The sequence below is a fragment of the Amblyomma maculatum genome, chromosome 1 (genome assembly GCF_055883805.1).
Source record: "Amblyomma maculatum isolate TAMU_Amacu chromosome 1, ASM5588380v1, whole genome shotgun sequence".
Lineage (NCBI taxonomy): Eukaryota > Metazoa > Arthropoda > Arachnida > Ixodida > Ixodidae > Amblyomma > Amblyomma maculatum.
The window spans coordinates 121710485-121730323 of record NC_139344.1 but is presented as its reverse complement, the minus strand read 5'-3'; the positions used below and the strand labels follow the sequence as shown (position 1 = coordinate 121730323).

Below are 19839 nucleotides of genomic sequence, written 5' to 3'. Positions count from 1 at the left end.
CGGTGCGGGAGCGACCCGGCTTTCCCGTGTGACGATCGCGCATTCCCTGCTCTCGGCAGCGTCGCACAATGGCACGCACCCCTATGACGTAGCTCCAGGCGCCCTGGCATAGCCTTCCAGACCAGGGCTCCGCGATTTTCGACGTTACCGGAGCACCGGTAGCGGGTGCGATTCGGGGAGAGGGCTCGAGGAGAGTTTCGCTGCTCTAGTCTTATATCTGATCTCGCGTTTTCGTCGTGCGCGCGCGCACATGTGTGTTTGTGCCTAGAGAGTGGAGGGGTGGGGGCGACATCTCTTCCCAGCACTCTCCGCCGCAGTAAAGAATGGAGTTGGGAGGGGCGTTTAACGCTAACTTTGCCGTCATGTCACGCTCCACTGCAGCGCTTTGCTGGTTACATACGACGCCAGTGTGGGACGATTTCATCCAATTTCTGCAGTGCGGCGACGACCGGTGCTGTCTGCTGACATGCCACCGCGAAGACGTGTTGCGCCTCTGTGCTCTCATTTGTTGCGCAGCGGCACCAAAGGAGGCGAGAGCGAGATCGCGCGCGCCAGGAAGGCACCGTTCGTTCGCGCAGCTCTTAAATGTCAGACCTGACTTGAGGGCTGCAGGACACGACAGCATTGATTACTTCACGGTATGCAGCTGCCGTTATCGCTTAGTTTTTTTGTTTTTTTTTTTTGTTTTTTATTACGTTTCGGCCGTGCGCGGTGAGCTCATCGTGACGTTTCAGTACATTTGGAGATTCGCTGAGATAGGTCATAGGTATACCGTAGCAACGAAGGCGCACGCGTGATTTCGGCTTGACAGCCGTCGTTCGATCTGCGCGGCGCCGACATTTGCGTTCGAGAGGCATTATGGTGTCTGGTACCGTGATCAGCTGGCTAGCTGATGAGTTCTTAGTCACTTTTTCTGTGTATGTGTTTATGGGTCGCTGCTTCAGAGCCAGCACGTTGACTAAACGACTGCCGTCGGGAACGCTTTCCCTGGGCTGCTGGAGCGGCGGCAGGTTGTTTGGGACTATCTGCCCGCTGCGATCGGCGGAGCTGTATTTTGCTCGGCAGGCCGGGGTCTCGCGCGGATCTAAATCGGCTGCGTGCTCGCCTCTCGTCGCTGCCCGGAATGTCGCAATTTGTCGTAGCCTCTCCTCTATTTCGGTGCTGTCGTCCATCTCTGCCGCCGGGGCTCGCGTCGGCGTGCCCCGCCGCGTCAAGTGGCGCCCCCTCGGAGCGACGCTGCTCGGCAGTCCGCGATGTTGACAACACTCGCACGTGACTCGCTCTGAGGAGCATTTTCGCGCTGTTCCGGCATTCCGAGATCAGCGGAAGTCGACCGCCGGCGTTATCCGCTCCACTACTTCTCACGTACGCTCCACGCGCCCACTGCTCTTTCCCACTTGAATGTTGACCTCGAAAGTCGTTTTGTTTATCAACTCACCGAACAGAGTCACGTCGCACGTTGACTCTTTCCCCTTCCACCGAGGTGCTACGCTGAGCGCAGCGTGCCCTTTCGTGCTTCATTTTCTGCGAGCTTTCGAAACATTTTATACGCTCGTTGACGGAGAAGGTCTGATAACGGATAATGTTTTAGCGCTGTAATGGGCGTGGAGTGCGGAGAGCACCTCCAGAAGCCCTTGGTACGCATAACTAGCACTGCAGATAATATCGCTGCAGTTCTGCTCGTTTTCGTTTTCTATCAACGTGTGAAATTTGTGACCTTTCGTTGATAATAAGAAAGGAACGCACGATATCTCAGACTTGTGTTTTTTCGGAAATCAATTAAGTGGGATAATTGCCTACTATATCCTGTTTTCTTGACGAATCGCCACCTGATATTAGCGATGAGAGGTTGACCATAGTCGAGAATGAGTAAATCAATGAGAATAAATCAGAGTCAGTTAAAGGCGCTGATAAACATTGCGAAGGTATTGTCTACTCGAGTGTGAATAATGACTCCTTAAGCATCACTGTCTTGTTTATTGCTAACAACGCCCCACAGCATTTTTTGGAGTACTACCGCGTAATGCGGAAAAAGCGGTCAATTTCCTCGTCCAAAACAGCTGGTTAAAAGCCTTGCGTTCAGTGCGGGTTGAGGAGGCCGTAGTAGATATAACTGCAGTTTATCCAAAAAATATAGAACGCCAGGTTTCTTTCTTTCTTTTTTTTTTTTCCCCCGCTTCTTCTTTCTGAGACAGGGAGGAAGCCGAGTGTTCTTCCGCTTGGACGGCGGATCGACGGTGGCTTCGCCTTTCGAGAAGGCTATGCATGGGCGATTTGTTGGCGCACCCTGGTCCAGCGCTGTCAAGGCGTTGACGAAGTGATCCGGCGAGGCTCCTCTGCACCGCGTCGCAGCGCAACTGGTCGTCGGTGAACCGCCGCAGCGACGGAGGAGGCAGCGCGCGCGCTTTGTTCCCGCGGGATGAGGGAAGGGAGAAAGGAGCCGGCGCCAAACTTGAAGATCAAGTGTCGCTTCGCTACTCGCGCGTCGAGGAGGTGGGGATGCTCTGCTGCTGGTTGCGCGGAGAGGAGTGGCCCTAAAAAGTGGTAATCCCAAGCACGATGCCGTCGTCGGAGCGGGTTTGCTTTTGCTGCGCTCCGCGTGACCTCCGCGGGTGATCGATTAGCGGGCTCGCTCGGCCCCTCCGCGGCTGCGTGGCGTTGATCCCGCGATCTGTCCGGATCGCGGCGGTCTTGATGGGTCGAGAAACCGGCCCCGGCAGGTCGCACCACCGCCGGCGAGGGAGGGGAGTGCTCTCTCCTGCGCGGGAATCGCGATATTGATTCGCGCATCTGCGGGTGGAGGCCGCTTGGCGCGGGCTTGCGCGCCCTGATGTCGCGAGCCCTCAGAAGGCTCCTTCCCTCTCCTCTCGAGTCGAGTGCTCGTTTTCCGCCGGTTTGCGCTTTGCGCTTCCGAGGTTCCGCCACCTTGAAGCGCTGAAAGCCAGGAAAAAAAAAAAAAAAAAAAAGAAGAAAAAAGGACGCATGGAGAGGGTAGTTTGGCGAGCGTCCGCTGTGTTCGAACTGACATTCCTTTGTCAATACGACGAAGTGCAATTGTTTTTCTGGAGAGAACTTCCACACCTTCACTCTACCTCAAATGCTTGCAATGACGAGGCATGGTGCACAGCTCCTTGTAACTGTTCTGCCTAAACTCGCGGTAAACGGAAGTTGGATAGCTCTATGGCAGGAGTGGAACGTACTGCACGGTGGTTGATGCGTGCGCCGTTTCCCTTTGCGATAATGAAAACATACAACTTCTGCATGGAGTGAAGATCCATGAGCAGTGTGGCGGCGTGAACTAACAAAACTGGAGCCTTGACAAGGCTCGCTCGGGATTAATCCCGCAATTCGGTTAGGTGCGCATCCGTCGTGAGTTTAATGCAGGGCGAAACCTCGTGCTGTCATATATGGGAATACGTTTTGAGGTTCGACGCGTCTTGGCGGCCTTGGAGTGGCGGCCCATGAAAAGCGGAGAGTCAGTACAAAATGAGCGGTAATATAACTGTGGTACCGTCAGTTAAAACTACCACTTTCGTGGCTTGTCTTATGCCGTGTTTAGTTTCCAGTTTTGTTCTTCTCCGCGTTATTTATTTATTTATTTATTTATTTATTTATTTATTTATTTATTTATTTATTTATTTATTTATTTATTTATAATCGGGCTGTCATCGCCTCCTTGGTTCCGTGCCTTTGTATGCGTGTTGCCTTTTCTTTAAGAGAGTATGCGTTCTCCGGCCGGTAGAGTTTTTTTTTTTTTTTTTTCTAGGATGTGGAGAGTGGCACTGCCAGAGAGCTCGCTACCAATAAGCATAATGCTTCCTTCGGTTAAAATGCAAATGATTTTCGTCTTGCTCAACACCTGTCTGGCCAGCCGGCGCTGTCCGGAGAGCGTAGCATCCGCTGTGATTGGCAGTCTAGTGCTGACCTTGGTATCCATCTCATGCGGACCATCGCATTAAGAGGGATTTAAGCGCTAGAAGCGGATTCTTTTCCGGGTAGAAGTAGCGGCGTCTGATAACTATAGAAATTCGAAGAGTCTTTTTAAAGTTTTGTTGCACTCACGGAGGCTAAGAAACAACCACGTCGCATCCTAGAACCAATAGAGTTTTGGGATCAGCTTACGTGAATTCGCACGGCTGGAAACTATTTCTATGTATCGAAGTGTCCATGAGCCGGGCAGCTACGCAATAACATACGATGCGACAGTGCGAGCCAGTCAAAGACCGACTTTTACATGTGGACATGCTTGCCAGTCGGGTTCCCGCTCAGCTGACGCCAGCTCACAGCAATCGTGAAGCTCTGTGCCTCAGTTCAAACATGTGACCGGTGCATGAATTCGCACGGCTGGAAACTATTTCTATGTATCCAAGTGTCCATGAGCCGGGCAGCTACGCAATAACATACGATGCGACAGTGCGAGCCAGTCAAAGACCGACTTTTACATGTGGACATGCTTGCCAGTCGGGTTCCCGCTCAGCTGACGCCAGCTCACAGCAATCGTGAAGCTCTGTGCCTCAGTTCAAACATGTGACCGGTGCATGAATTCGCACGGCTGGAAACTATTTCTATGTATCCAAGTGTCCATGAGCCGGGCAGCTACGCAATAACATACGATGCGACAGTGCAAGCCAGTCAAAGACCGACTTTTACATGTGGACATGCTTGCCAGTCGGGTTCCCGCTCAGCTGACGCCAGCCAGCTCACAGCAATCGTGAAGCTCTGTGCCTCAGTTCAAACATGTGACCGGTGCATAGTAACGCTGTTCAATACAGCTGAGGGTCTCCCTGGAAACTGCCTTAGGGATACATACTCGTGGCTAACTGCATTTTATTTTTATTTTCCTCGTGCAGAGGCCGAGACTGCTGACTCTAGTTCACGCCGTTGGCCAGCTGAGTTGAAGAGTGACGGAGGTGAGTAGAGGACGTCCCATCTTCGCATAGCAGTGGCCGGCAATATGTACGGACCGAGAAGTAACTATAATGGATGTGACAGGCCAGAGTCAGCGGCCTGATTGGTGCTGGCTTGGCCAGACGCCACCATTAAAACTCACCAAAGCGCCTCTCAAATTGGATGCAGGATAAATTACGTTTGACGCAGTTTCTACATCGAGCCGCAGAGTCAATCGTTGTCGCTTTGTACCTTGAACTATAAGGACGACCAAATTCTGCGAAACTTTCCGCGATCGTCACAAGTGGTGTGGACATCACTTTCCCGCGGATAGTTTTCAAGGTAATTGCGAGATATACAATGCTTGACTAATACATGCCCAGGCATGCGATGACTTCGCGTACAAAATTATCTCAAGCAATTGCTTGAAGAAACTGGGGTTAAAAATATATATATATATAATCCGGCCTTTATAGGTAGCCAACATTTGTACGTGCGCGTCCGCATCTGCATACGGTTACAACGGTTGTGAAGCAAATAAAGGGGCCAAATTATCGAGCCCAGCCGCTATAGCTATAACGCCACTTGGTTTATAGCCCATGGAAACGCCTGCGCTCGGTCGCTTTCTCCGCGCTCTTTAGTAATTTTCTTTTTTGCCAACTGCACATCTAATCGTTCGCTGAAATCACAAAAGCCGCTATAATTCCGCCTACTAATGAAATGAATTAAGTCAGCGATTATTGTGCTCTGCTGGTACCATTGTAAACTACAATTTAAGTGCATATTGTTGGATGCATTTACATTATTCTCATCATTTGTAAGAGTGAGTTCTTCTGATATACTCTCTGTGCGTCGACCACGTGCAGCGATTCTGGGAAAACCATTAGTTTTACTTCTTCCCTCAACGTGCCACGCTACTTGACATTCAATTTTCCGGACAGACGTCACCTTTCAATGGCTGTCGGATTATTTCACAATTAATTGAATCGTTTGTTTGAGTGTGTAGCGAGCGGAGAATGAAAACGGGGGATAAATGCTATGTTTCAACTTTCCAGAACCTGCCAGAACCGTTTGCATTCTCGTTACCTCTACGACACGCATGGCACGTCCGTACGGCTTGGTTAAAGCGTGACATCATATGTGGGCTGGTGACATACGCTGGATGTGCTTAAGTGTCCCCAATAATGTAGCACCTTACACTGATAGGGCGTGACAGGGGAATAATGTAACAGGCGAAAGAAGCTTCCGCCTTTGCTTTCGCAATTCAACTAGGATTAACCAGAGCTAAACCACAACATTTTTTTTTCTTTTTCTTTCTTTTTATCCACTCCCGCATGTGCCTCCAGAAGGGTCTGCATTATTTGTAAATAAATAAATGAAAAGATGGCGATGATGACGAAAAAGAAACTCTGCGATGCAAGGGCAGCTTTAGACAAACCACGAGCCGTGCAAACAAGGTGTTTCTCTCTACTCAAGTTGTATAGTCAAGGTGTGAGGATCGAACGCGCGCCTATACCGCATGCAAGGCGGATACTCAAACCGCTTGGCCACCGCTGCGGCTGGTGCGCCCAATGGCTCGTCGCGCTATCCTTCTACAGAATTGAGTTGCTGCTCATATTTCCGCCACTCACTGATGAATTTGAGGGAACGAAACGGAAACTGATGCTGGCACTTTCAAGCGCTTGCCACGTGGAAGCAAGAGAGGAAATATTCCAGCTTTCGAGCCATAAAACCTGCCGCTTGATCTGAATAGTGCGGTGAGCGTTGTGCTCGAATATCGAATGAATATCTCAAAATCACGGATTTTTCTTCCCCTCGAATCGAGGTCGCAAATCGTTTAGTTTCTAAGCGACTTTCGCTAGGTTAACATATGCACATCTCGCGCTTATCACATAAATGAACCGGCGCCTTCCTCGCGTGGCCAGTTACCAACACACGAAGAAATGTGCACACGTGACTCGAAATCTATAGCGGCCGAAGAGCGTCGCCGCGGCCGCTTCGTGCCCGCGGATCGGAAAACCGAAGCCCAGTTAAACATAAAAAAAAAAAGTGATCTGCTGTATATGATGCATTTGAATTGTATAGGCTTAACGTCCCAAAGCGAATCAGGCTGTAAGAGAGGCGTATAGTGGAGGCCTCCGGAAATTTCGACCTCCTGGGGTTCTTTAACGGGTGCACTGACATCGCACAATACACGGGCGTCTTGTTTCTCGCCTCCAATGAAAAGCGGCTGCCGAGGTCGGGATTCACTCCCGCGACCTCGAGATCAACCGCTGAGCTACCGCGGGATCAACACTGCCAATGTGCGGATGGACAGAAGCATGCGTGCGCAGTATTTCAGCAATGCACAGAAGCATGAAGGGAGCCAGTAATCACTGATTAACAAATAATATCTCCGGTTCCGCATCGCCTATGAGGACCACCTATACACAAGTGAAAATTACAGCTATGGTAACTAATCTAATTTTGAAACAAGTGCAGCCACCGCGGCCGGTTTTCGCGACGCCTGTACATACCAGCCGAGGTGCTGCAGCTCTGGCGCCTTTTATTACGCGAAACGTGCGCAGCTCATCCGGTGGAAAAACGGTCGTCGTAACCAAAATTAATAAAGAAAACAAAAAAAAAAGAAAACATGTCGGAGAAAACACATTGCGTATCAAAGTTGCGACGCAACCGTTCATTGTACAGAGTTCAGTTGAGAGTGGTGTATTTATCATCCGTCGTCATAACTAAGTTGGGGGCTTGTTGGCGGTAGAGATTCGAACTGACGACATATATGTATACTTTAGATAAGTGAGATACGGAGCATTTCTGAAAAAAAAAAAAAAAAAAAAAAAAAACTACGGTTGGCAGCTTGCTTACGACAGGAATTTGTACAGACGTCATATGCATGTACTGTCGGTGACAATCGGTGACAAAAGTATCTGAACCACACGTGTGGCCATTTTGGTATACAAGCACGATGTAAACGAATTATCATCTTATTTCTCTAGCACACATGAAAGAACTGAAGTCCAACTCTCACATTGACAAATATGGTCCGAAACTACTGACCAATACGAAAGTTACGTGCTTTGCTTGCACTTTGCGTCTTCCACGAAATTTTGTCCCCGATGGTACCTGCAATGGTGTGCCGTGCAGTAAAGAAGTTTAACATTTTGCTGAACACTGTTTCTCGATTCAAAACACCCAAGGAAAACTATTCCAAACAGTGTTTTCGCACGTCAAAATCGGTTTAAGCGGAGTTGAAAGAAAAAAAAAAGCAGGCAATTTATTTTTACTACTATTGTTATTCTCATTTGTCTAACGGAAAGCACCGTCGTGCGCGAAGCGTGTCATCGTTTGTTGTTTCACGCGCCCCTCATCCCCGATATACGCGAGGAAGAGGAGAGGGCGACGGCGATAGAGCTGCGACCAGTGTCCAGCCGCTGCTGTTCTCAGTGCGTTCCTGCTCGCTGGGAGAAGCAGGGCCCACGCTTCGCCCTTTGCGCGGCGCCCACGTCCCAAAATTCGGGAGCTGGATGGAAAAGGCGCGAATGCCGGCCAGCGGGGGCGAAGGGCGCTCGCTTCCTGAGATGTCTAGGGGCCGCCCTTCTTTCTCTTTTTTTTTTTTTTTCTCCTCTTGCGCCTCCCTCACGCTTGCGTCTCCGCTTTCTCTTCCTCCTCATCCTCTGCCAATTCCACCCCCGCCACCGGCGCCACGTTTGAAAAGAGAGTGGCGGGTAGCGGCTTCCAGTAGCCTACGCACTGGCGGTGAAATGTTATTCTCACTCTGCGCAACTCGGTAATTTACGCGCTCGCAGTACTAAATGCGCTCAGTGTAGGTAAGAATTGTCTCGCAGCGCGCGTTAAAAATTATCCCCCCCCCCCCCACACACACACACACACACACCGCATACTACACAGCTGGCGAGCTAAGAGCTTTAATTGTGTTATTTGTTCTCCTTTCGAGTTTCCTTTTTTCTTCTCTTTTTTTTTTTTCTTGCGTGAATCACTGCTAGCCATCGTCACACCGCGTTCTTTGTGACATGTTAGAGTGATCACCTAGCTGCTGACGCTGTCAGCTGTTCATCAATTTTTCGTGGAGGTCTGATGTCCGCCGTGTTCTCGATACTACCGATACAGGCGTCTTTTTTGTTGTCGTCTTCTTTTCTTTTTTTTTTTTTTTGCTTTTTCGCGCGCTTAGGCATTTTTTGTTCACGTCGGCGTTCTCTTGCAGTCTTCACCGATCATGCCGACCACCGGGCGGTCCCACCCTGCTCCCTGCTGTAAAATTAGAGCACGGATGCTTTACAGCAGGGGTTTGGATGTGAGCAACAAAGTGAGGACGGGAACGAGCGATGTGGAAGGGGACCGCATGTTGCACCCGTGTCTTTGGGACGTGCTCTGAATCGCTGGCTCAAGTCTTCGACCGAGCATTGCTTACTGGCTACGTGTGACCTCGAAACGTTAGCGATGTAGAATTGGCTGGCTTTCGCATCGTCGCGTATGTGCCTTTGCATTTTTTTCCCCCTCCTTATTCGTCACTGTATGGTCTCAACGTGGCCGTTACGCTATCTAATCTCCTCTGGACATATTGTTTTAAATATTATTTGATGTCACATTCATTGCTCTAGCTTCCATTTTCGAGCTTCTGAGTCGCACATCACCTCGAAAAGAACGTGGTTCACAGGCGAACATAATTTAATACGCTAAGAGCGTGTTGCACCATGAGGTTAAATTAGCCCGCATCTTTGTCGTTGCAAACATCGTTTTTTTTTTTTTTTTTCCTCTATTCAAAGCTGTCCAGTCTTAGCGCTCTTTTAACATTTGGATTCTTCAATCCTTTCGATAAAGCTAGTTTATACCTTCAACGTCGTGGCAACCGGCGTTTTGCATACAGAGGACGGAGCAACATTTGTTCGCTCTCCTTAGCCGCCGTTATTCTTACCTTTGCTCTCCACCTGTTTTATTTGTTCCGCCTTTTTTTTTTTTTTTTTTTTCGTAAATAAAGCGCGCAAATCAGCAATCCTTAGACGGTCGCTCATTCTCAATCGTGCTTAAATGAAGGAGTCAGAAATTTGCATGCACCGGAGAGAGGAGCTCGGCACTGGGAGCGCGGAAGAACGGAGCAAGCATCACCGATGAAACGGCGGCGTGAAAAGCGCACACGCCGCGTGTCAATCGGCGCCTCCGTTTCTTACGTCCTCCTCTCATCCTCCCCCCTCTCCCCCTTCGTTTCGCTCGATATTTCTCTCGCCCTGTCTGAAGACAGGCAGACAGCCTGTGCTTGTTATGACACGTTCTTTTCCTACCTTCACCATACCAAAGCGCAGCAGAACTCCCTACCATTTGTTCGTTCCACCAAAAAAAAAAAAAAAAAAAAGAATGGGGCGGGGGAGCTAAAGAAGAAAGTAAACTGAGGTCGATACGAAAACCGAAGGAATGAACATTGGGAAGAAAGGGAAGACGAAATGAGAGAAAAAAAAAAAGAAAACAAAGCGAACGGATTCCTCATGGATCCCAGCGTACGCTGAAAGGAGGCGCCACTGCCATCGAAGCTACGGTTCCGGGAAAAAACACTGCCGCGTAGCAAATGGAGGAGAAGCTTATCGTTTTGAGTTCCGCTTCTCGTCTCCCGATTTCACTTTCTCGGATCCCGCTTTTTTTTTCTCTCTCTTTCACCTTCTCTCTCTCCCTCTCTCTCTCTTTGCGCCTTTTTTCATTCGCCGGTATAAGAAGCGTGGCCAGTCTGCCCGTGTTTTCTCCTTTCTTCGTTATTTAGTTCCGCCCTCCTTAACTTGCATTACACTTTCGCTCTTATTCTTTTCCGGCCCCCGAACTGCCCTTATGAATGCCTCGCAGCTGTAGACTAGCTATGTTTTCTTTTTCTGACTATTATCATCATCGCTCCTGCTCCTCTTTGGCTTATTTTGATTTCCCCATGGCTGCGCTCCCCGCCCGCCTCGGTCTCCCATGCCTGGTCGCGCTCCTCCGAACTTCGCCGTTGATGCGCGCCTTTGCTCTTGATGCCACTCGTTCTTGCATTACACTTCTCGGTTTCTTGTGTTTTTCCTCATTATTGGACCCCCATTTCCCTCGTTCCCTCTACCGCCTTGCGCTCGCCGCTCCCTCTGCGCTGCTTGTTTTTCCTTCGGATCCCTCTCCCTGCCCACCTTTTGTCTGCGCTACGTTCCCCGGACCGTCTCTTTATTTCCTGTTCATTCCATTCCCCTTTTTTCCCCTTGTTTTTCTTTATCGGCTACGGTTGTCTCGAGCAGCGTCTGTATTTGCAAGCCGCACGCCTGATTTCATCATGCTACCTTCTCCGCAGCAGAGGTTGTTTTTTTTTATTTTCTATTTTCCACCAACGCTTAAGTTTCTCTCTCTCCCCTCTCTTTCTGCTCCTAGTAATTGCGCTTTTCTTTTTCCTTCGAAGGTTGGAAAGCGGAGAGTATCCGCAATATTACCGTTCTCTCCCTCGTTGCTTCCCTTTGTATTGTTCTTTCTCCCCACCCTGCTGCAAGTCGCCCTCTCCGCTCTTCCCGCGCACTTGCCCTACTGCGAACTTTGTTTCTAGCGCCTTCGATGTAGTTTTCGATGTCAAAGCTTACTGTTCTATCTTTTTCTCTCTGGCGCATTTTTTGCTGTTCTTGGTTGTCGTTCTAGTTACTTCTCGCAGAGTTCCTGCTTGTGCTTCGCTCGTTCATTTGTTGAGCGTTTTTAAAATCGCGCTGCCCGTTGCGCTCTCGGTTTATAAATCTGCTGCTCCGTACCCCCTCCACTGCCATACCTCGCGCTGTCATTCTTTTATTTTGTTATCACTAGTTCTGTTTCTGTAGTATTGAGTTAACGTGTACTTCCACACACACGCACAGTGCACCCACTCTTTTTCTAGTGAGTTTTCCGCCTTTTGCCCTTCTGGCTGTCTGCGTAGGGGTGACTTTCTTTTTCGCATTTCCTTTTCTTGTCGCGCTTTATGTTTGAGGGGCTCGATATTGGTTTCAACAATGTGATTTTTTTTTGTTTTTCTTGCTAGCAGCTTTGTCGGCTTGCTCTGGTGTCTTCCACGTACAGCGGGTGGGTTTTTGTTCCATCTTTTTGTTAATGTTTCCTCTTTCCTTATTGCGTAGCTATGGTGAGCGGCATACTTTATTTCTACGTTGTTTTCCATCCTTTCAAGTGTGTTTCATTTTTTTTTCATGTGTATCTAAGCCGCCGCGAGTCTTGCGTGATCGACGGCATAATTAGTTTGACGTTAAATTGGCAGGGGCATTCTCTGTCTGCGTCTCGCGCACGGTTTTGCATCATTTACTCTTGACTGTAGCATTTGCATCTTCATATTCTGTGTCGTAGTAAAAAATCACGGTGACCTTTGGGAAGAAAAAGAAGCGACAGATGTAAACGAAAGAAAGACGACAAAAAATGTAACCTTACCGGGAAGAGGACGTCTTTTTCTGCGAAAAAGAAAGAAAATGTCCAGTGGAAACCTCCTCGTTTGAAAGAATGAATTCAGCGAGTCTTTCGATGGGAGTGGCCATTATGACGAGCTGAGACATATCCAGCTCTGTGACAGGGGAGCTTACTAATACGGCTCGTAACTAGAACTATGCCGCTAATTTTCCAGAGTTCAGCTAATCGTTTTTGTGGCGGTCGAATCAACAAACGGAAAACGTGCACAGACGCACACGTATGTGTAATAGTCAAATTTTCAACGATTCATGCGGTTAGAAACGGTTATTGTTGTTGATTATTTCTAGCGTTAAATATACAGAATATGGGACCTAACACGCAATAATCAAGAAGCCAAATCCGGAAATTCTCTTTTCATATGAACCATATATATAGCGGGATTTGAAGAGAGCAGCGGGTGAGGAATGAGGACTTCGGGCGTCAGACGCCGGCAGTTCAGGTCAGCACTCATTTTTGCGGTACAGCCGTCGGTAATTGTCATCAAACAGTCCCGCCCTGATTGAGCTTGCGCTTCGGGAACGGGGAAAGCGGTCGTTGGGGGCTTCGGGACGCAGAGAGGAGGAGCCACCAGTGAAGAGCGCTGCGGAAGTAGGCACTACTGCGTTGGCGTGACGTCACCTACGCTCACGTCTGCTAGGGTGATGCTTGTGCGAAAACCGTATTGAGTCACGCAGGCGGGTGTCCCCCTTCCGGGAAAACAAAGAGGTTAGGGAACGGGGTGATGCCGCACAGGCGGGTGAGAGGGCACGAAGAGCGGACGTTGTCTTTTTAGAAGCGGGGCGTTTCGGGCGGGCGAGGGGGAAGGGACAGATGGCTGCGAGTCCCTCCTCGTCGCCTGCCTCCTTTCTCCCTGACTTGGCGCTTTTATAGCAGCGAGTGGTTTCCTATCATCCCCGGTTCGCTTCACTTTGAGATTAAGTTGCGCGGCTCTCGTCGAGTGACAACGCTCCCTTAAGTAAGCCCAACGTAAATTGAGGGTCGCGTGGCTGGAGCCACTTGTGACCGACTATTTAGGTCTTGTGGAGCGGCGTTTCGCTGATCTTATCGAGCGCAGTGCTGACACGAGCTGCGCGTGGCCGTCACCGCTTAGCTTTGAAGGCAGGAGTTAAGGAACCAAGCTCAGTCGGTGGCAAGAGGTGTCTGGGGGCGGCTGAATGGCGCCATTACGGTTTGTTCCAGCTCGCAGGCGTGGCTTTTTTAACAGGTCTGGCGTTTGTATAGGCTACATGTCTGCATGTGTGCGCTGAGCGTCTTTAACGGCACTTTCTGGAAGAAAGTGTAGACCAATGTACTTTTATGCTTATCAGATGCTGAAGCTGCCGCGCTTTAATGGATATGTTATGTAAACCTTTAAACGCATGAGTGTTTGTTCTACTGCACATTTGGTCTAAGGTGTCACTCGTGTAAAGACGCATTATGATAATATATGAGGTAAAGGCGACGCGTGTCGTTTAGTTGCTATAGATAATTGCGCTATGTCATTACGTGGCGAATCGCGCACGGCGCCTAAAGCGTTTACCGGCGGTTCGCTAGCCATCGTCTGCAAATACTAACAATTCGCATTGCAGTAAGGGAGTGGATACAATGGGCAGCTGCGTGGATTTGGATTCATTAGCAGAAATCGTGATATATCTTAGGTGTTCAGCATAGTGTCCTGAGGAAAGGAGTATTTTGGGTTGACAGTGCGCTCTGCGATGTAGGTACCCATTTTTTTGTTGCTCTTGTTCCGGAAGGCAGACATCCCTTTGTCTCTTTTCGTAAACATATTCACTGTTCGATTCCGATAGTACGCCTACTGTCGGCAACGGAATGACGGCTTTTAAAGCTGTAAAAGCGTGAGATCTCCGAAAGAGGAACGCTGAGGCACAAGGACGATTTCTTCTGAAGGGTGATGCACACAGTTGCACCGCAATCTGTTTTGCGATGAGGAGCTCCGTTCCATGGTTTTACCCTCCCCTTTATTTTGTTATACAGCGCGGCACTCGTAAGAGGCGCCTATTATCCGCGGGCCACTGGACCTAATTTCGGGCATAATAGATGGCTAAGTGTGCACACCAGTGGGCTCCTCCGTAGAGCCGCGACCGCAGCCCGCGGGGTGGGAACATGGCGCGGGCGTAGCCACGGCGCGATCGGCGGGCACGTCAGATTTCATTGCAAACAGTGAGCGGGCCCCACTTTATCAGTGTCATCTCGAACGTTGGCGCGGGATCCCCTCGTCAGCGCAGGGGCGCCAAGGAAGCTCGGTGGGCGAGGGAAGCGGGCGATCGGGAGGAGTCCCGGGGTCCTTTATCACTGCGATGTTTGATTTGACACGTGGCTCCCGGGACGAGCGGCGGGGAGAAAGGGCGGGAAGCACACTGGCTGCTTGGTGCCCCAGCGCTTGGATGACGAAGCGCCGCTCGCGCGCTCGACTCGGGAGTCTGCTACGGGGCTTTCACCGCGGCCATAGGGACGCGCTTTGTCATTGTCTCGTTCCGGAATTGTGCCACCGAGCGTAGTAAGAAGAAAAAAGTGAAACAGGATTATGGGCTAGGCGGGGAGCTGGCAGACGTGGAGGCGCGAGCGCGGTGGGGAGAGTCCTCGCATCTGCCTGTTTGTTGACTCTGCTCTCGGGTGTGCGATGCGTCCGTTATGTCGACATGGAGTGGCTTGTTCTCAAGGTGAGCTAGAAAGCTTAGGAGGTGAATATGATCCTCTTCAGCCGCCCATTAAGATGTGAGGTTGCTCGTTGAAATGTGGGAGTCGAGCGCGCGGCCGTAATAGCCGACCGGTTAACCTCCCTGCCTTTCCTCCTCCTTGCGGAAGTATTTCAACACCACCGAAAAACTTCTTCAGTTACGCTTCAGCGCTTATAGGGACGGGTGACAGTTCAAAGTGGAAAAATGCCTCCAAGACAACGCCACGAAAATTGACTTTTGCTGCCCCCCCCCCCTCTTTTTTTTTTTTTTTGAGGCGTGGGAAGAACCCCCCCACCACCACCACCAACAATATGGTGGCAATAAAACACTACTGCTATTACAACTCGTCGGTGCAAAGACGGCTGTGCTTGCCTGGAGCGGCACACGTTGATAATTATCGTTTAGCTGATGAGTTCCCTCTTTTAGCTTGTATGCGGCGTGGTCAGTGAAACTTTCGAGCAGAGAGATCCTCGCCTGCCACAAGAGCAAGAAACAACCATCCTGCTGCTGCTAACGAGAAAGCCGCAACATGTGGCCGCGTGTATTCAGCCCTATTTTGGGTGGGATGGCAAGCTCGTTATCTCCCGTTGCTTTCATGGAGAAGTCAGGCCTTTTCTGGTCGACTGACATCATATCTCGTATCGGCTCATTCCCGCACTGTCCCGTTTATCGCGTCATTTTTGTTCGCCCGCGCCTCCCACTCAGTCGCTAAAAGGGTCTTTACTTATGCGTCATTCATCACCGCGGATGCATTCATCCCTGGCAGGGTGCAATCGATATGCAGAACCCCCGTTCCCTTGGCCGCAAATTTGCCGCTGGCGTTGTTCTCGCGCTGGGGGCTAATGGTACCTCAACAGGGTATATTCTCTGGAATCAAGAGCGCCAGCGCTCCCCTCTACGGCGTCCCCCTCTTAGGCTGTGGTTCTAGTCAAAGTAAAGGAGGAGAAGGATTGCCCTTACTACGAGAGCTTTTCGAAGCCATCGTTGTGTCCCTGCTCTTCTGCTCTCTCGCGCCGTGTATATTTCTTTGTCGAGGAGATCAGCGCTGTTTACGGCTCAATTGCATGTCGTCGCTTTGCGGGGTACGGATTTAGCGACGAAACCGACTAAATGAGTAATATAGGCTAGGGTCCGTTCTTGCGTCTAATCGATATTCTTATTCTGCGGCTTCGGTTCCTTGTTGCTGCTTCCTCTTTCGTTGAATCACACTGTAATCCTGTTCCATAGACGTAGCGAAGCCCCATGCGGCGTGAGCCCGCGCCCTAACCCGCCTGTCAGAGTGGGTGCAGTAACGGTGCGCCTCCCTCTGTCCCTTCCCTATATTTTCCCTGACGCCGGACCGGACTCTTAGCTAGCAGTCGCGTCCTAAAAGCTCGAGTCATCGTTGCGACCCCGCAGAGTGAGGGTGTGGGAAGCCGGGAGAGACGGGAAAAAGAAAAGGCAGGAAAAAAAAAAAATACGCCGGGGCAGCCGGTGAAGACTAGGCGTCGCCTAATTCAGATGGCGGCTGATCGACTGGTGCGCACCGAACCGCGCGTGTCCGCACCCCCGTCAGCCCGCGTGTGGGAAGCCGCTGTGCCGTTATACACGAAGTGCCACCTCGGGGGAAAGCGAGGTTGGAGTACAACGACGGCGAGGAGGAGGAGAAGGGCCAAGAAAGGAGCAAAACAGGCCGACATCCCTCCCTACTGAGCCGCTGTTACCAAAAACAAATATATATAAAAGAACGAGCGAGGAGTCTGCGTCAGCGTCCCGCCGCGTACAACAGCCGCGGATCTGGTTTGCAACCAGCCCCCAAATCGACGAGTTCCGGCATCCGAATCCGACCTGTGAATCGACCGAGGGGCCAGTAAGGTATACGCGGGTATACTAGTATGTCTGTGATGGGAGACCTTGCCCGTACCAGAGCTAGTGCGGAAACCGACGCTTCCACCCAGCTCAGGCTCTTCGGGAGTGCGTGCTGGTCTGGCTGGATGAAGCTCGAGCATACGCCGCGTCTTCATCGGCACTTGTACAGTGACTCCACAAGATAGCCTATATCACTTTTTCAGGCAAAGCGCCTGCTGGAAATTGGTGTAGGGTCTAGAAGGTGTCCTAAAATATGCAGAGCAGTTTATTTTTTTTCAAACATACGTTCTAATTGGTAGGACCTTCGCATGAAGAGAAATTAAATTCATACGACACCATATCTTGCACCACTTTCGAAGGATTACATACACATGCCACTTAGTTTATATATATATATATATATATATATATATATATATATATATATATATATATATATATATATATATATATATATATATATATATATATATATACATATATACATATATATATATACATATATACATATATACATACATACATACATACATACATACATACCCGAGAACAATTATTGCAACGCCGGCATATTTTCACGAGACCGCGAAGAGAGGATAACCGATGGTCGCTTAGGGTAACAAACTGGATTCCAAGGGGAGGAAAGCGTAGCAGGGGACGGCAGAAAGTTAGGTGGGCGGATGAGGTTAAGAAGTTCGCAGGGGTCAAGTGTATGCAGCTAGCACAAAACCGGGTTAAGTGAAGAAATATGGGAGAAGCCTTCGCCCTGCAGTGGGTATAGTCAGGCTGATGATGATGATGATGATGATTTTTTACTAGAGAGTACAGTCGGTCGTTCAGTACGTGCGTAAAAGAGCGGTGAAAGATTGCCTGTTTTCGTACGAGATAGGTGCATGCCCGTGCACCAGAGCGTAAAGGTTTTAGGTAGAGGTGTTCTCAGGGATTATGTAAAATGTGTCACGTGCGTATCGAATGTGAACGCATGGGCAAAGCAGAAAGCGATTTGGCGATCAAAAGGTGATTGATATCGTGTTTCAGCTGTCAAAGTGGGTCAGGCGCCCATACAGGTTCGCTTGTGTAGTAGTGAAGGGTTATAAACAATAATCTTGTCCTCAGTAAATGACGCAGCTATCGTCTGAGCGTGTTGCGGACTAAAGCGATTGGTCAAAGCGCACTGAGCACTCTTGTCACGCGATTTGTTTCAGGAATACGATGCAAGACAAGCCGCGGCTTAGGTGCTCCGTGTCAACCTCGCCGCATAAGAGATTCCAACTCGTAATTTTAACCTTAAGTGGGCCGTGTAACCAAATCGTAACAGCCTATGAAAAACTTTGTCAGATTACTAACTGGCCTGCGAATAGAAAAAGAGAATAGTATCTTCGTGTGGGCCAGTCGGTGAGGAATTATGGAGAGTTTCGTGAAGCTCGAAGGAAGTCCTGTTTTCCTTGTGTCTTGTCGCCCTTGTTTCCTTTGCGCTGCATCTCTCCATGGTGGAAAGAAAGGGCTGATTCTGGCCCATCTTTCACCTTTGATTACACGCCTCGAAAGAAAAACGTTATTGTGCTTACTTTGTTTGCTGAGTGCATCTGGACCAGCTTTTGCTAAGATCTGTTTTGTCTCCTATTCATATGTTGTCATCGAATCACATTGCTGGTTTGCTATCAGATTAACTTGCAAGATGTCACACGGGTAGCGTCCCGCAATTTTAGCATCGGCTAAAATAATTAATATAGAGATCAACGGGTGCAAAATATTAGTCCTGTTAACAACGTCACAACTGCGCGTGCGCTTCTCGCGATCGACTGTAAAAAAAATAAAAAAAAAAATACGTCCATTGTTTTTGCTTTGTCGCCAACACTTGCGCTTGCGTATACAGTGAGCATCCGTGACGCATTTTAACTGCCAGCTTATTATGCGGCTTCGCCCCTCTCAACATTCTTCTCATTGGTTGGGGCAAAGAGTGGGTGGCTGGCTCTATGGTGACGCATATCTCCTGGGATCGCGTCAGCCGCGCCACGAACTTTTCGCTCCATTGTGATGCGAATGGGGGTTAATCTCTCTCTTGTGGCAGCTTCCATGGGCTTATTTTGTCCCTCTTGGAGTTGCTTTGAATATCTTTGTATTCATAATGGAGTCGCGGGTGATAAGAAGCCACTTGGAAATGGACTAACCTGACTAGCGTTTTTCGATTGCTGAACTTTTCCCTGCGAGAGATTTTCGTAACTATCCCGAGGAAAAAAAAAAAAGCCAGGGGGAAAAAACACGCAGAGTTTTCAGATTGCCATCTTTCCACATACTGACCGGTCCGTGCAGCTTGTGATGAGGTGGTGTCCGAAGTTTGAACGTTGCCTATTTATTCCTGTGGCGTTGTTGCAGCGTTCGAGTAAGTCGCGTCTGACAGGCTATTCCAACTGTATCGTGACTATTGATTCTGATTCGTGGCATTTTTTGGCGAGAAATATAAAGAAACGCACTTCCTTCATTACGTCCAGGACTGTGCTGGGCAATCACTGGTAGCAATGGCCATCGCACATGGCGTTATTGATTTAGATATTTTTGTTCTCTTCTTTGCTTACCGACGCACTTCGGCCTGGTTTTGTTCGCTCTTCGTTTGGCATCGTCAGCTTAAATTTACCGCTGTCATCCTCATTGGCTTCATCTAGAGAAAAGCATTGACTGCGGTCTCTTTCAGAAGAAAGTCTACTTATCGTTTACTCCTGAGAGACTAGTGAATGCATGTAAGAGAAATTAGCTGCGCTGTTTTCTTTGCACTGACAGCTTTCCAGTTTCGTTGCCATAAACGTCACTGGAGTTTGGAATCGTAGTACTTCGAGGAAGATTTGTGCAGCCAAAAGGATGCACACACAGGGAAGACCCACACATGACAAGAGCTAGAGGGGTACGTCGTGTCCGAAAACTGCATGATCAAGCGATGAAGGTCAACCGGACCTACATGGGCCTTATAGTGGACGCT

General features: G+C 49.4%; 1 protein-coding gene across 4 annotated transcripts in view; it reads left to right on the top strand.

The window, feature by feature from the left end:
• The window catches only part of tna (Zinc finger MIZ domain-containing protein tonalli), a 254780-nt gene that overhangs the window by 71125 nt on the left and 163816 nt on the right, over positions 1 to 19839 (top strand). For 2 of the 4 annotated variants that reach the window (XM_084588928.1, XM_084588926.1), the window contains exon 2: positions 4851 to 4910. The exons of the other annotated variants lie outside the window; for them this stretch is intronic. The gene's annotated coding sequence lies outside the window, so the exon portion shown is untranslated. The remainder of the gene's footprint in view (positions 1 to 4850; positions 4911 to 19839) is intronic. 4 annotated transcript variants of the gene reach the window in all.